The 15,580-nt window shown below is 58.2% G+C and overlaps 1 protein-coding gene across 2 annotated transcripts in view; it reads left to right on the top strand.

Annotated features, from left to right (window-relative positions):
- Window positions 1-5,717: 5,717 nt before the first annotated feature.
- The window catches only part of LOC132426162 (cyclin-dependent kinase 11B), a 39,432-nt gene continuing 29,569 nt past the window's right edge, over window positions 5,718-15,580 (top strand). Inside the window, exon 1 of one of the 2 annotated variants that reach the window (XM_060013024.1) lies at window positions 5,718-5,969. The gene's annotated coding sequence lies outside the window, so the exon portion shown is untranslated. The remainder of the gene's footprint in view (window positions 5,970-15,580) is intronic. The other variant, XM_060012988.1, reaches the window with a different exon arrangement.

The raw sequence follows: 15,580 nt of genomic DNA, 5'->3' as shown, positions 1-15,580 counted from the left end.
GGGGTGAGAGCAGTTGTGGAGATGGAGGCCAAGTGGCGCGGTGGGTGGAGGCCTGTTGGAGAAGCCCAGAGGATGGGGGGTGCGGGGGGGGGGACCATGAACTCGAGTCACCACAGGGGGCGGGGTTGGCCACTGCCGGCACATTTCACCCCAGAAAGGTCCAGGCCACAGCTTGGGCCACCTCAGAATCTGGAAACGCTGAGGATTTGGTGGACGAGGTGAGGTCAGTGTGGGCCAGGCCGAGGAGCGGGTGAAGCCCGCGGAGGACAGCGGGGACGGGGTTGGTCTGCGCCCCGCACCCTGCGGGGAGGGCCTCCTGCCCCCAGAAGCTCAGGACAGGCAGCCACGGGGACAGAGGCACGGCCTGACCTCAGCCGGCTTCCTGGGAGCTCGGTGAGGCCCGTGGGTGCCCTGGACTCTCCCAGACGCTGGCCCGAAGCAGCAAGGGGGCGGCTCCCCAGCCCTGTGGTTTTGCTTGCATGACCTTTGGCCCCAGCCCCAGGGGGAAGAGGTTTTAGGTGCCCTCCCTGCTCTGCCAGTGCCCCCGGCCCGTGGAGTCCAGAGGCTGAGCCCCAAGGTCAGGCTAAAGTGGGGGTGGGAGGCAGGGGTCACGCCACAGCGTGTGTGGAGGGGTACCCAAAGGGCAGCCAGGGAGGCTGCACATCTCTGGTTTGGGGACAGGCCTGGGCTCGGGCCCAGGTGTCGCGAACCTGAGCGACTTTGGCTGCAGACTCCGTTTCCTCATCTGCTGCTCAGTGGGCAAGTCCCAGAGGCCTTAGCGGCTGCTGCTGCCCCACCCCGAGTGGGTCTCACTGAGGGACCTTCGGGCACAGCCCTCGCACTGGACGGGGTTCTGGCCCCCCGGGGCAGCCTGCTGAGGTGATGGCCAGGATGACAAGTGAGTAGACATCACCCACGGGACCAGGGGCAGCGTCCAGAAAGGCTGCTTGGCCGTCCCAGGCTGTGGGCATCCCGGCTGGACCCAGAGCCTGGGAAGGACACTCGGGAAGGAACCAGAGGCCTCGACTCCACAGCCCGGTGACCTGGGGATGGCCAGGGGCCCTGCTGGGTGGGCCAGGGCTGAGTTTGGAGGGGCCAGGCCCAGGCAGACCCCACCGGCCTCACCTGCTGGTGAGGCTCCCCTCCTCCGGGCACTGCCCCCTGGATGGGTCTGAAGGCCACACGCTCAGGATCATAATTACATCTGCGAAATCCCTTCCCAGTGGACCGAATAACGGGTCCCCCCCCGCCCCCGAGAAGCCTGGAGCAGACTCAGCTCCCGATGCCTTGGGTGCCCAGTGGCCCACATGGGCTGCCGGCCTGAAGCCCCCGTCCCCCCTCCTGCCCTGGCAGCTCCAACGGCGCCCCCAGCACTGACCACTCCGCCTGCCTTCCTCCCAGAGCAAGCTAATTACAGGGGGTAAGCAAGGGCGCCCAAGAGCACCCCGAGGTGGTGAGGCCTAACAAATGGTGATTGTTTAAAAGAAAGAGAACCCCTGGGGCTTAACGTGGAGCCCTCAGAACGTGGGCCCAGAGGCACCCCCGGCCCAGCGAGGGGCTGCCATCAGGAGGCCAGGCGCCTAGGAAGCAGCATCGTGCGGGTCAGTGCTTCCTGGCGATTTTGGCGGTGCGGCTGGAGGGACGAGGGGGGGCTCCCCCACAATTCCTCCCGGGACCCCGTGCTCTGGGCCTTGTGGGCTCCCAGGCCCAGGTCCACACCTCCTGCTGTCCTCACCGTCCCCTGGGAACTTGGGCTCCTCCAGGCCCGCAAGTCACCAACCCACCTGACTGCAGCCATCACGTCAGACCATGGCCCAGATGCAGACTGAGCCTGTGAGAAGGGGGCTGGGGCGGGGGGCTGGACTGGGAGAGGCCGGCAGATGCCACGAGGAGAGGCAGGCTGGCCAGCGTGGGGCTCCTTCATGAGAGCCGCTTCCTAACAAGTTTGTGTCTAATGTGCAAATCAGCAAAGAGGCTGAAATGGTCACATTTGAAGCTGACAAGGGTGTGAAGAATCCTGGCCGGTCTAAAGTCTTTCAACCCCAAATTCTGCTTCTTGGAATCCAGTCAAAGGAAGAAGTGGAAACTCCAGCAAATGCAGGTAAAACCACTCAGACCCCTTCCCTGATACTGGAAGTCAGACACGGCCCAGCGGTGAAACGACTCACTACCTGCAGCAGTGTCTCCTGCAGTGTTTAGAGAAGACTTATGTGAAAATTAACAAAGGGGAACCTCAACTAAAATGCAGTCGGGAGGCCAGAAGGGTAAGCTCTCAGGCAGGTGCCCCTGGGCCTCAACACAGATCCCAGCAGGCAGAGAGTCCCTTGCACCTGCGGCCAGAAGCAGATACTTCACTGCCACCAGCAGGAGGAAGGACGATGTCCCCCGCCTGGCGGCCTCTCAGCCAATGAAAAGCCACCACCCAGTTCCTCCAGTAGACTGTTTATAACAACTTGCCCTTCTCCTCTGCTTCACCAGACTTGCTTGTGGTTCACCGTAGCTGCCTGTCCTGAACTTCACTTCTTTGCTGCTGCCAAATCAACCCGTTTTGCTGGTAAAATAACTGGCTGTTTTATTGTTTTTGGTGAACAACTGTTAGCAGGACAAAGAAAAAAGGGCAGGATACAAACTCTGGGAGTGTGACCATGGAGCAAAGGCTTCCTTGGGCAGTGGCTGGAGGCCTGGGTCGAACTGTCCTCCATGCTGGGGTGCCTGGTCCAGGAGGGGAAGGTGCCTAGGTTCCCCTGACATCATTTCAGAATTGTTAAAACGCACTGTCTCAGATAAAATGCAAGAAAGATTCTGCTATAAAGGTTTTTTTTTAATTTATTTATTTTATGTATTTGTTTTTGGCTGCGTTGGGTCTTCGTTGCTGCGTGTGGGCTTTCTCTAGTTGCGGCGAGCGGGGGCTATTCTTCATTGGGGTGCGCGGGCTTCTCACTGCAGTGGCTTCTCTTGTCGCGAAGCATGGGTTCTAGGCGCGCGGGCTTCAGTAGTTGTAGCTCGCGGGCTTCCGTAGTTGCAGCTCGCGGGCTCTAGAGTGCAGGCTCGGTAGTTGTGGCGCACGGGCTTAGTTGCTCCTCGGCCTGTGGGATCTTCCTGGACCAGGGCTCAAACCCGTGTCCCCTGCATTGGCAGGTGGATTCTTAACCACTGTGCCACCAGGGAAGCCCTACTATAAAGTTTTGGATACTTTTTATACATTTCCTTTTGAAATTCTTGACTACAAGTAACTAACTCACTGATCACCACAAGTAACTCACTGAGCCCTGAACTGCAGTTCGCGGCCCCAGCCCCACCTGTGCGCGCCCAGGGGTGGGCAGACACCACCATTAATTAACTGACCCTCTGGCCAAGACCTAAAGGAGAAATTTTATTAATTTTAAAATAATGTGAAGAGGGACTTCCCTGGTGGCACAGTGGTTAAGAATCCACCTGCCGATGCAGGGGACACAGGTTTGAGCCTTGGTTCGGGAAGATCCCACATGCCGCGGAGCAACTAAGCCCGCGAGCCACAACTACTGAGCCCGTGTGCCACCACTACTGAAGCCCGCGCGCAAGAGCAGCCATCGCAACGAGAAGCCCACGCACCACAACGAAGAGTAGCCCCTGCTCGCCGCAACTAGAGAAAGTCCGCGCGCAGCAATGAAGACCCAACGCAGCCAAAAATAAAAAATAATAAAAATAAAAAACAAAATTATTAAAATAATGTGAAGAAAAATATGTGAAAGTTTGACCAAAAAGTAGGCTTTAAGCAGAGCCCATTAGCTGTACCCTTGCTCCTGAAAATATCACCTCACACCGGTCAGAATGGGCATCATCAGAAAATCTACAAACAGCAAATGCTGGAGAGGGTGTGGAGAAAAGGGAACTCTCTTGCGCTGTTGGTGGGAATGTAAATTGATACAGCCACTATGGAGAACAGTATGGAGGTTCCTTAAAAAACTAAACATAGAACTACAGCAATCCCACTACTGGGCATATACCTTGAGAAAACCATAATTCAAAAAGAGTCATGTACCGCAATGTTCATTGCAGCTCTATTTACAATAGCCAGGACATGGAAGCAACCTAAGGGTCCATCGACAGATGAATGGATAAAGAAGATGTGGCACATATATACAATGGAATATTAGCCATAAAAAGAAACGAAATTGACTCATTTGTAGTGAGGTGGATGGACCTAGAGTCTGTCATACAGAGTGAAGTAAGTCAGAAAGAGAAAAACAGATATCATATATTAATGCATATATGTGGAACCTAGAAAAATGGTACAGATGAACCGGTTTGCAGGGCAGAAATTGAGACAGAGATGTGGAGAACAAACGTATGGACACCAAGGGGGGAAAGGGGCAGTGGGGTGGGGGTGGGGGTTGATGAATTGGGCGATTGGGATTGACATGTATACACTGATGTGTATAAAATTGATGACTAATAAGAATCTGCTGTATAAAAAATTAAAATTTTTTTTAAAAAACAGAAAATAAAAAATAAAATAAGCTACAAGGACATATTGCACAACACAGGGAATATAGGCTATATTTTATAGGAACTATAAATGGAGCATAACCTTTAAAAATTGTGAATCATTATATTGCACACCTGTAACATAACATTGCACACCAACTATACTTCAATTTAAAAAAGAAAACAACACTAACATTCTGAGATTTCCTCTCTCCCGATAATTAAATCACCATAAAAAGACAGATAATATGTCAATCTGACGTTGAAAGAGAAGCAGGAGGAGATACATATACAAAAAAAAAAAACCCATTAGCTGTACCCTTGCCCCTTAAAATCATGTTAAAAAGTAAGCGGGGAGGAGAACCGGTCTGGGCAGGTGCTCCGCAGCAGTTGCGACCATCCCAGCGCAGCCCGCCGCTCACCTGGGCCGAGGTCACGCCCCCAGGCGGAGCTCCACACAGCTTGGCCAATCAGCGCCCTCTCCAGGGGCGTGGCCTCGGGGTCCAGGTGCCCCTAGAGCTCCTCTGATGCTAGGATGCTGGGAAGACACACTCCCTCTATCTTTCCTCTTCTAAAGGAGGCGTGTTGAGGCTGGAATTTCTGTCCCTTGAAACCAAAACTCGGAGGGCGGCCCCTTAGGGACTTATAGGTCCACGAACTGGTCGCCCCTCCTGGGCCGCGGTGGTACGGCCCGGAAGGTACCAAGGGGAGGACGGAGGGGGTCGCCGTCTGGGCTGAGGTGGTACGCCAGAGGATATCGCGAGGGGGCGCCATCGCTCCCCCCCCCCCAATCTGGGCGGAGGTGGTACAGCCCGGAAGGTGTCAAGGGGGAAAACCGCGAGGGGCGCCAGCCGAGGTGGTACGGCCCGGAAGGTACCAAGGCCGCGGGGATCGCCTTCGCCCCACCCCCGCCTGGGCTGAAGTGGTACAGCCCGAAGGGTGCCAAGGGGATGACGATGGGGGTCGCCGTCACCCAGGATCACCACCCCCGCCTGGGCTGAAGTGCTACGGCCAGGAGGGTGCCAAGGGGACGACAGCGGGGGAGAATCAACCAGTAGCGTGGCCCCTCCACCGGCTCAGCACCGGCGGCAGAGAAGCCCAGACGCTCAGGACAAAGCGGAACGAGTCCCGCGGGCCAGCGGGGAGCCGTGGCTGGTTTCCGGCGCGTCACTTCCAGCTCATGGCTTCCGGGGCCGGTAGCGGCACTTCCGCCCCGCTTCGCCCCGCCCCCGTCCCCGCCCCACCGCCCGCAGGGATCGGGGTTGGGGGGGGGGGGTCTGTTTGGGGCCCGCCCACCGGGCCCGACCCGCAGGCTTTCGCTCGGGGAGCCGCAGTCGCCGAGACGTGGGCGGGTCGCCGTGTGGAGGCGGGGGCGACGGGGCCCCGGGTGACCGCGTCCTTCGCCCCGGCGCGCTGAAACTCCGCCCGGATGCGGCTGCGGGTCCCGGTGCATGTCCCCGAGGCTGCGGGGCCCGCGCGGCGTCTAGCCCGGGGACTTCTCGGTGGGTGAAGCGCTGAATTAAGCTGGCGGGGTGGGTCGCCTGCGGGGGTCGCCCTTTGCGTCTGGGCCGAAGTTCCCTCCACTAGCCACCTCCCTTCCCCGGCCCAGGACCCTCTGCGGGCGCGGCCGCTGAGCCACCCCAGGGCCTTGGCACGCGCGCGCCTGGGCGTCCGACGCCGCCGGGGGGCACAGTCCCTCGCGCCTTCACGACCGGTCCGCTCCTTCAGCGTCCACCGCATGGAGTTCCCGCCCCACCTCGCAGGTGTCCGCTCGGACCCCAGGCCTCCACGGCCGGCGCCGCGTTCCCGTCCCGGGTCCGCACGGCGCCTGAGGCGGGGCGGCTGGGCACAGGTGCGGCGGGGCTTTGGGGTCTCCGGAGCGGGTGGGGGGAGCCGCGCCCGGGTCGTGGGGGTGGGCTGTCAGAGGCGGGATGGGGGGGGCACAGGGTCGGGTGTCCTTGCGTTTTAGCCCCCCCTCCCGCCGATGCCCCCCCGAAGTGGGGCATGGCCTCCGAGCGGCAGGTGCAACCGCTTCCGAAAGAACCGGGTAAAGATGCTCCGTCCGATCCGGAACCAAAGGGCGCGATCGCCCGCAAATTCATTGCAGTTGGTGTCTTTCTATGCAGGATTTTAGAAAACTGGAAATTATATAATGACTAACATCCTGCCGGGCGCTGGTCCTAGCGGACTGTTACTTTGTTAATTGGAGTGGGAAACTCCCAGTCAGGCCCAGAGCTAAGACTTCATTGTAGTCCTCAGGTGACTTTCCTGTAGCGGGTTTTACGGGGCCTGTGGGGTCCAGGCAGTGCCCCCGCCCCACCGCCCCAAGCTCATCTTCTGAAGCCTTGAGGACCTTGCTCACCTACTGCTGCTGTATAAAAAAGAGAGGAAAAAAAAAAGCTATTTAGAGGCAGACTCTTTGTTTAGTGGCTTAAAGTTCTTTGTTTTTTAGTAGAGTGCAATGTACTTTACCAAAAATCTTTAAACTTGTAAGTAACATTGTAAAGCAGAATAAAACAATATTAAACAGCATGAAAAGGAACATTAAGGGAGGGAATAGGAAAGTTTTTACATTACAGAAGTCCATTTTCTTTTTAAAGTTTTTTTTTTAAATTGAAGTACAGTTGATTTACAATGTTGTGTTAGTTTCTGGTGTACAGCAGTGATTCAGTTATACACACACATTCTTTTTCAGATTCTTTTCCATTCCATTACAGGTTATTACAAGATATTGATTGTAGTTCCCTGTGCTATATACAGGTCCTTGTTGTTAAGAAATCCATGTTCAGTGCACATAAATTAGAAAATGAAGAGGAGCCCAAACGCAAACGAAATGTGAAGGACCTGAGATTCTGCTCCCAGAGCTGGCCACAGTTGGTAACTTCGCCTGTGTGCTTCTGAACCATTTGTACTTTTTAAACGGGAACATACTGTGCAGAGGGCTTGTAACTCTGCTCTCACTTAATCTATGACAAATCTATTTTTGTCAAAACTTGCAGGGCTACAGTGTCCCATTATGTGACAGGGTTTGTTACAAATTTCTTATCTGACACTTGGCTAGTGTCAGCTTCTTAGTCTTAAAAACAAAGCTTTTTAACATCCTTGTATGTACAATCTTGGGCCTTTGTTGGATTATTTCTTTAGGATAAATCCCTGGAGGTGGAATTTCTGAATTAGTGTATAAAATTTGTAGACTTTAAGTATATTTTGTCTAAACTGCCCTGCTGACAATTTGAACCAACCTAGATTTCCTCACCAGGCATTTGAGAACATCTTGAGTTGTTTGTTGGAGAACAGGGACTCTTGACCCCAGGCTGACAGGCCCTAAAATTTAAGGGTCTACGGAACTGGATGGGAAAGTTGACATCTTCATTTTCGCTAACCTCCACGCAAACTTCCCTTCGGTGGAGAATGTGCCGTGGTGGTCCTGCCCCCCCCCCCCCCCCGTTTCAGAACCAGGCACCCTCCCCGTGGGTCGTGAGCCCTCGCTGCAGGGCTGGCGGAGGCTGGGCCATTCAGGCCGTGGGAGAGGGGGCTCAGCGCCTGCACGTGACGGAAGTGTCACAGGTGTGCTTCTCGCTATGTGTCGCTGACCTGGTTTCCTTTCAGTCCCACGTGTGAACCCTCTTCTGAAGACAGCTCTAGGCAGGAGTAAAGTTAAGAGTCAACCCTGGCCTCGTGAGCCACCTACTCCGTGCTGGGTGGAAAAGGCTACGTTTCGGTTCTTGTTATTTGTGCTATAATCTGAGAGGGCAATAATTCAGACCTTTGTCACCAAGGGCCTGGGCGGGGAGCAGTGCCCCACGAGCCCTGCGTTCAGCCCGGTCCGCCCTGTTTCCAGGCCGACCTGGAAGGTGCGGTCAGTTTTTCGTTGTCAGATTGGGGCCGCTGACCTTCGGTCTTTCGCAGGATGAGAATTGCTTCTCGTGGAGGCACCTGGAGTCACGGGGGCTGAGAAAGAAGAACGGGCGGTGGAAACACGAGCCGGAGCTGGGGAGGGCAGCTGGGGTCTCCGCGGGGCTGGGTGAGCCACACCTGCTGGGCTCTGGGCCGCTGACACCTGGCCGCTGCCGGCCTCCATGTGCGATGCCCAGCGCAGCCGCGCGGGGCTTCGCCGCAGCCAGGAGCGGGCCTTCTGCTCAGGATCGGCGCTGCGGCCGGTAACCAGTGGTAAGTGCTGCGGTCACGTGCCCGCCCACCATCCGGGCAGAGAGGGCCTGGCCGGCCGTCAGCCGTGGCTATTGCAGGACGTTTCTCGTCCTCACTCCTGGGCCAAGTCTACAGCACACGTTCATTCTCCGATGGGTGGCCGGTCGCACTTCCCAGCCGTCATGACGGGCACTCCCACTCTGGACGCTCTCGCAGGACTTCCCTGGGGGAACCTCGAGAGTGGAAGTGCTGATGTGTAGGGTGCGCAGGCGCGTAGCTCTCAAGAGGCTGCCACGCCATTTCCGCAAGTGCTCGTACCAGCCGCCCCGTAGCCGTGTCTGGGGGCCTCTGGATCCACACCTTCCAGCAGCTCTGGGTGTTGTCAGACCTGATGGTTTTTGGCAGTGGGGGTGGGTGGTGTGTCCAGCTCCCTGACCGCTGGTGAGGTCGAGCCCCGTGGTTGGACGTGACCTTGCCTCCCTCCCCGCATTCTCACCTTCTGTAGCCCCTCCCCTCGAGGCCGGCCTTCTAATGAGCTCCGAACAAGCAAACCAGCAAACGAGAAGGGGACGAGGTTACAAAAAGACTCGGGCCTCCTCGGGCGCTTTCTCTCAGCCGTTCCAATGCAGGCCAGGTGCCGGCTGCGGGCGGCCCCGCGGAGGGGTCTTCCCCCAACAGCTGGCCGGGGGTTGCGCGTGTGGGCTTGGAAGCAGGCGCCCCGGCCTTCGGGTGAGGCCTCGGCCCCTCCTGCCATCGTGACGGCCAACTGCCCAGCACAGCTGCTGCCAGAGTCCCGACCACAGAAGCTTGTGGGGTCGTAGGTGTGTCATTGCTCTGTGCCGCCGGGTGTGCGGTGCCGCACGCGGCGCTGGAGGGCTGATAAGCATCCTCTCTCGTGCTTATCGGCCGTTTGGAAACGCTCTCCTGCGCTGGTGCTTTTGCCCACATTTCCTATTAAGTTGTAGGAATCCGTTCCCTCTCCTTTGTCACGTCCTAACTGCCTCCTCCAGGTTGTCGCTTTGTCATTTAGTGTGTTCGTGTTACAAGACGTTATAGTGCGTTTCGATGGCACAGAAGCTCTTAGTTTAGCCAACACAGTCTGTTTTATTTATATTTTCCTTTATGGGCATTGGTTTAAGATATTCGTTTTCAGGAGTTCGCTGCTGGTCCAGTGGTCAGGACTCAGCGCTTTCACTGCTGGGCCCGGGTTCAATCCCTGGTCGGGGAACTGAGATCCTGCAAGCTGTGTGGTGCGGGCAGAAAAAAAAAGACACTCTTTTCCTATACCAGAATCAGCAATATATTCTCTTACATTCTCCTCTAAACGTAAGGGTTTACACAGCTGCATTTCACAGACAGGCTGCGCAGGCCCAAGCCCTGAACTGTGGCCAGAGGCCGTTTCCCCACTTCATGCGTCTCACACGGGTGACAGCGTCCCTCCGCAAGGGTTGTTGTGAAGATTCATTGAGTTAATATGTGTGAGATGCTCGGTCAGACCCTACCTGCTTCCTAGGAAGTGCTCTGTGGGTGTTGCTAATCGTTATTTGTCTAGAATTGTGAGATCAGGGTCCAGTTTGTTTTCTCTGGTGTGGATAACGGCCATCCTAGCATCAGCGACAGTGGCCTCCCTTCTCCAACGAGCCACAGCCCCACTCTGTCTTGGACCAGAATTCTGCTTGTGCGCAGTCTCTGGGCCTCCGTTCCAATTTGTTTACTTGTTTCTGCGCCGATACAGCACGTGACCTGGAATCCTCCTATCTGGATAGGCGCCTCCCCCTTCTCCTCCTTCTTCAAGGAAGTTTCCTGTCTTCTCCCCTTTGGACCTCCATCGAGTGCCCTTTGTTACTAACACGTACCTTGTAGGGATACACTTTGAGACTAAATATTCTGTTATTTCTAAATTTTCACCCAGCCCGAGTCGATTGTTAGTGTGATCATGGGCATGGTCGCCAAACGGAGATTTTCTAATTGCATCAGTCATCTGACTTTGTAACAGAAGGAAGTGCTTTCTCCTTTCCCCATTTAGTGATCGTGGTGGATGTGTGGCTTCTAACCCTTTGCTATTATTTACTTTCTCTCTCAAACTGCATCCCTCACGCTGGCCCCTGTGTCCTTCTGATAAGTCCCCATCACCCTAGGAGCCCTCCCTCTCCTTCTGACCCAGTTCCTGCCCCAGCCCTGGCATCAGCCGTTCCTCCAAGGAGGCTGGTTCAGCCCAGCAGAGAATGAGGCTTAGGAGCCGGCTGTGCTGCTGGGGGCGTCCTTGCCTCCAGGCCTCCCGGGGGGGGGGTGGGCAGCGGCCTGCACAGGCGTCCTGCGGCCACCCCTCCTTCCCCGCAGCGCACACCCTTGTCTGCCGCACCTCGCTGCCTGGGGTGTCGTCTGGAGCCTGCGCGTGTTCTCCGCGCCGCTGGCGCAGTTACTGGCCGGCTTCCTGCCCTTCGCTCTTCAGTGGGATGACGTTGTTCACCCGAGTGTGGTTTGGTTCGGGTAGTTCTGTCTGTATTGCACGTTAGAGATTTTTGGTTTTAGAGATGTCATTGATTTGATCATTTTTGGTTCCAGAGGGCGTGAATGTTGAAAAGGTGCGTGGCGTTGGCAGGATCTGCGCGTTGTGGATGCTGTAATGGTCTGCAGCCCCTGGCCTGGTGTCCTCTGTCGTCCATCCTCCTTCCTCGGCTTTCGACGCCTGCGTTTTCTCACCGTCAGATCTGCACCTGTGGCAGGGAAACTGCAGCGGTGCCGGGTTCAGCGCCTCAGGTCAGGGAGACGTGGTGTCTGTCTCGTTCCTGGTGGTTCCCACTTTGGTGGCTCCGTGGAGGGGCATCCGCTCGTTTCTCCGGGGGGTAAAGTTGTGATTGACCCTGGTCACCAGTTAACACCTCGCAGGGAAATAGTTGGAGGACACCGTAGTTTCATTCAGCAGTGGGACGTTTCCTCTCTAGTCTTGCCATGTTTTCATCCCGCTGATTTATTCCTGACAGTTTCTTCGTCTGTTTGTCTGCACGACTGCATCCTGTCCATCTGTCCCTCCTGGAGCAGCCAGGAGGCGGTTTCTCCCCCACTGGCAGCCTGTGGGCCAGGTGGTCTCTGATCTTTGATCCTCACCTGTCCTCAGGCTGAGTCGTGGAAGCTTTTCCCCAGGCGCCTTGCCTCTCCTTCTGGTGGCTGGGCTGTGGATGGGGCCGCTTTGGCCCTTGTGGGCTGTGTCCAGAAGCAGGACCCCCGGTCACGTTGGTGGCTGCATCCTTGATGCCCGCCACCTCGAGCTCCCCGTGTGCTTCTGGGGGCCTTCGGAGCCTCCACGTCAAGTCCTGTCCTGAGTCGGATCTTCTTGGGAGCCCGGGGCCCCTGGTGAGATTTCCACTTCTGCCACCCTGGTCTTGATCCCCAGGGACCCTGTTCTGGTGACTATCAAAGCAGCACGTCCTGCTTGCCGGTGGGCACTCGGCTCCCCCTGCCCCGTCTCCTGCCTTGGCTCAGCTCCCAGGGCACTGAAGGGTGACCAGAAGCTCGGGCTGCTCAGCTGCTTTCTCCGTCAAGGCCTCTCCTTGGGGCCCTGATTTCTGTCCTCAAGGTCTGTCCCGTGCCTGTTGAATTCCCCAGAGAAGGGTCTTCTGGCGTCCGGCCTGGAGGGCCACCCGCCCTGGTCTCTGCTTTCCCTGCCACCTCGGCCTCCATCACAGCCCAGGGGCCTCGTTCACTGCCTGGTCTCCGCCGCTTCTCTGTAGTGGCCCCTCCTTATTCCAGCCCCCCGGCCCCACCCCCGGAGCCGCTGGAGGAGCCCTCCAGGCCTCAGACCCCCATCGCCTGACGAAGCAAAAGCAAGCAAACAATTAGGAACCCTGGTGTGACTTGGGGAGTCTTGTCCAGAAGGAGCAAGACAGGACCGTCCATTCCCAAGTTGATTTCATCTGTTTGTTTGTTTGGGGGCTGGGCCACGCGGCTTGCGGGATCTTAGCTCCCCGACCAGGGATTGCACCCCGGGCCACTGCGGTGAGAGCGCAGAGTCCCAACCAGTGGGCCGCCAGGGAAGTCCCGTGATTTCACTTTTTAAGACATTCAAAGCCCTTGTTCTGACTCCAGAGGCATTTGGACTCCTTCCGGAAACTACACACGTGGAGGCTGCCGACCCCTCCTGCTGCACGCGAAAGCGGGGGGGTCTGCCTGTCCCTTGGCTGTCGCGTCCTCGGTCACCAGGCTTGGTGGGCTGCTTGTGGGCTGTCGATGGTCAGGAAGAGGTCACGCGCTGGAGGGAGCCTGAGCATCCGTCCTGGGCTCCCTGGGCCCTGCTCTGGACGCAGTGGACAGCAGTGCTGGTCTGTGATGGAGCGCCTGCTGCCTTCCAGTCCGGAACCTGCGGCAGGACACAGAAAGCTCCTGGCGCCACCTGAGACCAGGTCACCAAGGGCAGACGGTCCGGGAGGCTCTGGTCTGAACAGGCATCTGTCTCCCCAGGTGCTGCCTGGCTCTTTTTCATGTATAAATCCTCAGCTTTCGGAACGGCCTAGAAAACAGCGCGACGCCCGCCATGCTTGCCCGCTTGCGTCCCCTGTCCTTGCGGCCCAACCCAGACCCCCCCCCGCCCCCAGCTTGAGTTCCCAGTTCTTTGCTCTTAACAGCACTTTTTGTGCTTTTATTTCTAATGACATGTTGTGTCTGGACACACTTAAGTGCACTGGTGGCGCTGTGTCGTGTGTCTCCTTCCGCGACTCGGCCTCAGCATTTCCGACGGCTGTAAGGTTTGCCCATCACCCATCGCCCGTGTGCGGCTTCCCTCTGCCCGCTGTGGGCGTCCATCCCCACCCGCTGCCATCTGCGTCCCTGTCGACAGGCGCCTAGGTTCTGTTTGGCTTTTGTTTTGCTGCTGGCAAAAAAGTGCCGCGTTGACCCCATCTGACGGACGCTCTGTCCCCGTGCCATCCCGGCCACGGGCTCTGCTGACTCTTTCTTACGTTCCCTGTCACTTGCGGTGACTCCTGAAAGGTCCATCCCCACCGTTTCGGTCTGAATCTCTTTGCGTCTGTGCTGCCACCCGCTTTCAGCCTGGGACAGTCGGGAGGCACTGGAGCCTCGTGTGCTGGGTGGGCGGGGGTGTGTGTGTGATGGATTCTGCTTCTTCAGAGGCCGCCAACACCCTCCACCCTCGGGGCAGATGGGGCAGAACCTCCAGGGCGGGTAAGGGTACAGCCCAGCACGATGACCTCGGGGGTCGTGGGTGCCCCGTGGGCGCAGACCCAGCAGAAACACAAGGAACGACCTGCACAGGACGGACGTGGCGGACGGTCTGGGGCCCGGTGTGGTCAGCAGTGGGGATGAGTCCCTTGTGGCTTGTTCATCCAGTGAAATACCACACCGTCACCAGGTGAGCGGCAGCTGTGGAACTGCACGGACCGTCTTTGTTTCAAAGCAGCTTCTTGTTGAGGAAGGAGAGCGGGCGCCCCAGGGCCTCGGGGCTCAGCGGCGGAGCTCTGGCGTCGGGCCAGAGCTCCTTGAGCTGCAGAGAAGGAGGCGGAGGCCCGGCTGGCGGTGCTGCCTGGGAAGCTGTGCGTTTCCCAGACGGAAACCGAGTGGAGAGAGTCGGGGGAAGCGCCTGCACCTTGCCTCCAGCCTCGTTTTGTGACGAGAGAGAGGAAGGGCGATGGGACCCTCCCCGGGGGCTTCTGGAGCGTCACCTCGCCAACAGGTTTGCTTTTGGGGCCTCAGCGGTGGCGTCGGGGCTTGTGTGACAAACACCGGGTCTGGGGCCCTGAAGAGAGGGGCTTGGCGCCATCGGTGGGCCTGACGGGGGCTCCCTTGAGAGGCAGAGCCCCCGCGGCCAGTGGGAGCTGTGCCCTGGGGGGGCCCGGCTGCAGGGCTGGGCATCCAGACGGGGTCAGCCAGGGGCCCGGGGGTGGGGCGCCATCTCTCTGCTCTCGGGGATCCCAAGCTACACACGGGCTTTGTTCCTGTGTTTTCCGTCCACCCGCAGCTGCGCCCCTGTTCCCAGCTGGGGGGCAGCACGGGCTCCCCATACCCCTGCTGGGCCACAGCCGGTCCAGCCCACGGAGGTGCAGCTCCCAGCAGGGTGTGGCCCAGAGAGGACGGCGGGACCGGGCTGGGAAGAGGAAGGAGGACGGGGCGTTAGCGGAGATCTGGCCCCGTCAGCGCCCAGAGGGCTCGAAGGGCTCGTGTGTATCGCGGGGGCAGTGGGGGCCCACGGGAGGACCACGTGCATTCGTCGTGGTCTGGGGTGCGTTTGGGGAGCTGCCCTGGTGTCCCGAGGGCCGGGGTGCATGTCAGGCCTGGGTGCCCACCGGGACCTGGTGCTGCTGAGCTTGTGGGGTGACCGAGAGCACTGGGTGGACACGGGGAGCTGGGGGGCTGCTCAGCCAGGAGCCTGGCTTCAGGTGGGGTCAGGGAGTCACAAGTCCGTCTGGGTCATGCATGCCTGGAAGTTAGGTTAAAGCACGACGGGCGCCCCCCGAATGTCAGCATCGGAGGGATGAGGACATAGGCAGCCAGCTTGGCTGCCTAGAGGTGGGGGCAGGGGGCTGGGAACTGCAGTTTGGTGTCACTGAGGAGGAGTGGCCAGGGCTCCTGAGCTGGGCAGGTGGTGTCACTGGGATGCTGCTTAAAGCCAGAACTGGGATTTCCCTGGCGGTCCAGTGGTTAGGACTCAGCGCTTTCACCACCAAGGGCACGCATTCAATCCCTGGTCGGGGAACTAAGATCCCACAAGCTGCGTGGCGTGGCCAAAAAAATAAATTAAAAAAAAGAAGGGCCGGAACTTGAAGCGTTCACCCACCAGCAAACGGGAGAGACCGGGTCGGACTTCGCCTGTGATCTGAGGGAGTGAGGGGTCTTTCTTGAGAAGTCGTGGCCACAGGCCTGAGCGCCAAGCAGGTGTGGGTCTGTTGAGGGAGGATCACCCTCTCCTGGGCACCTGCAGAGGCAGTGCCCATGCCCGCTCCAAGGCCCGCCC

This window comes from Delphinus delphis, chromosome 1, assembly GCF_949987515.2.
Source record: "Delphinus delphis chromosome 1, mDelDel1.2, whole genome shotgun sequence".
NCBI classification, from domain to species: Eukaryota; Metazoa; Chordata; class Mammalia; order Artiodactyla; family Delphinidae; genus Delphinus; species Delphinus delphis.
The sequence above is the reverse complement of the archived record's forward strand: the minus strand, read 5'-3'. Positions and strand labels throughout refer to the sequence as shown.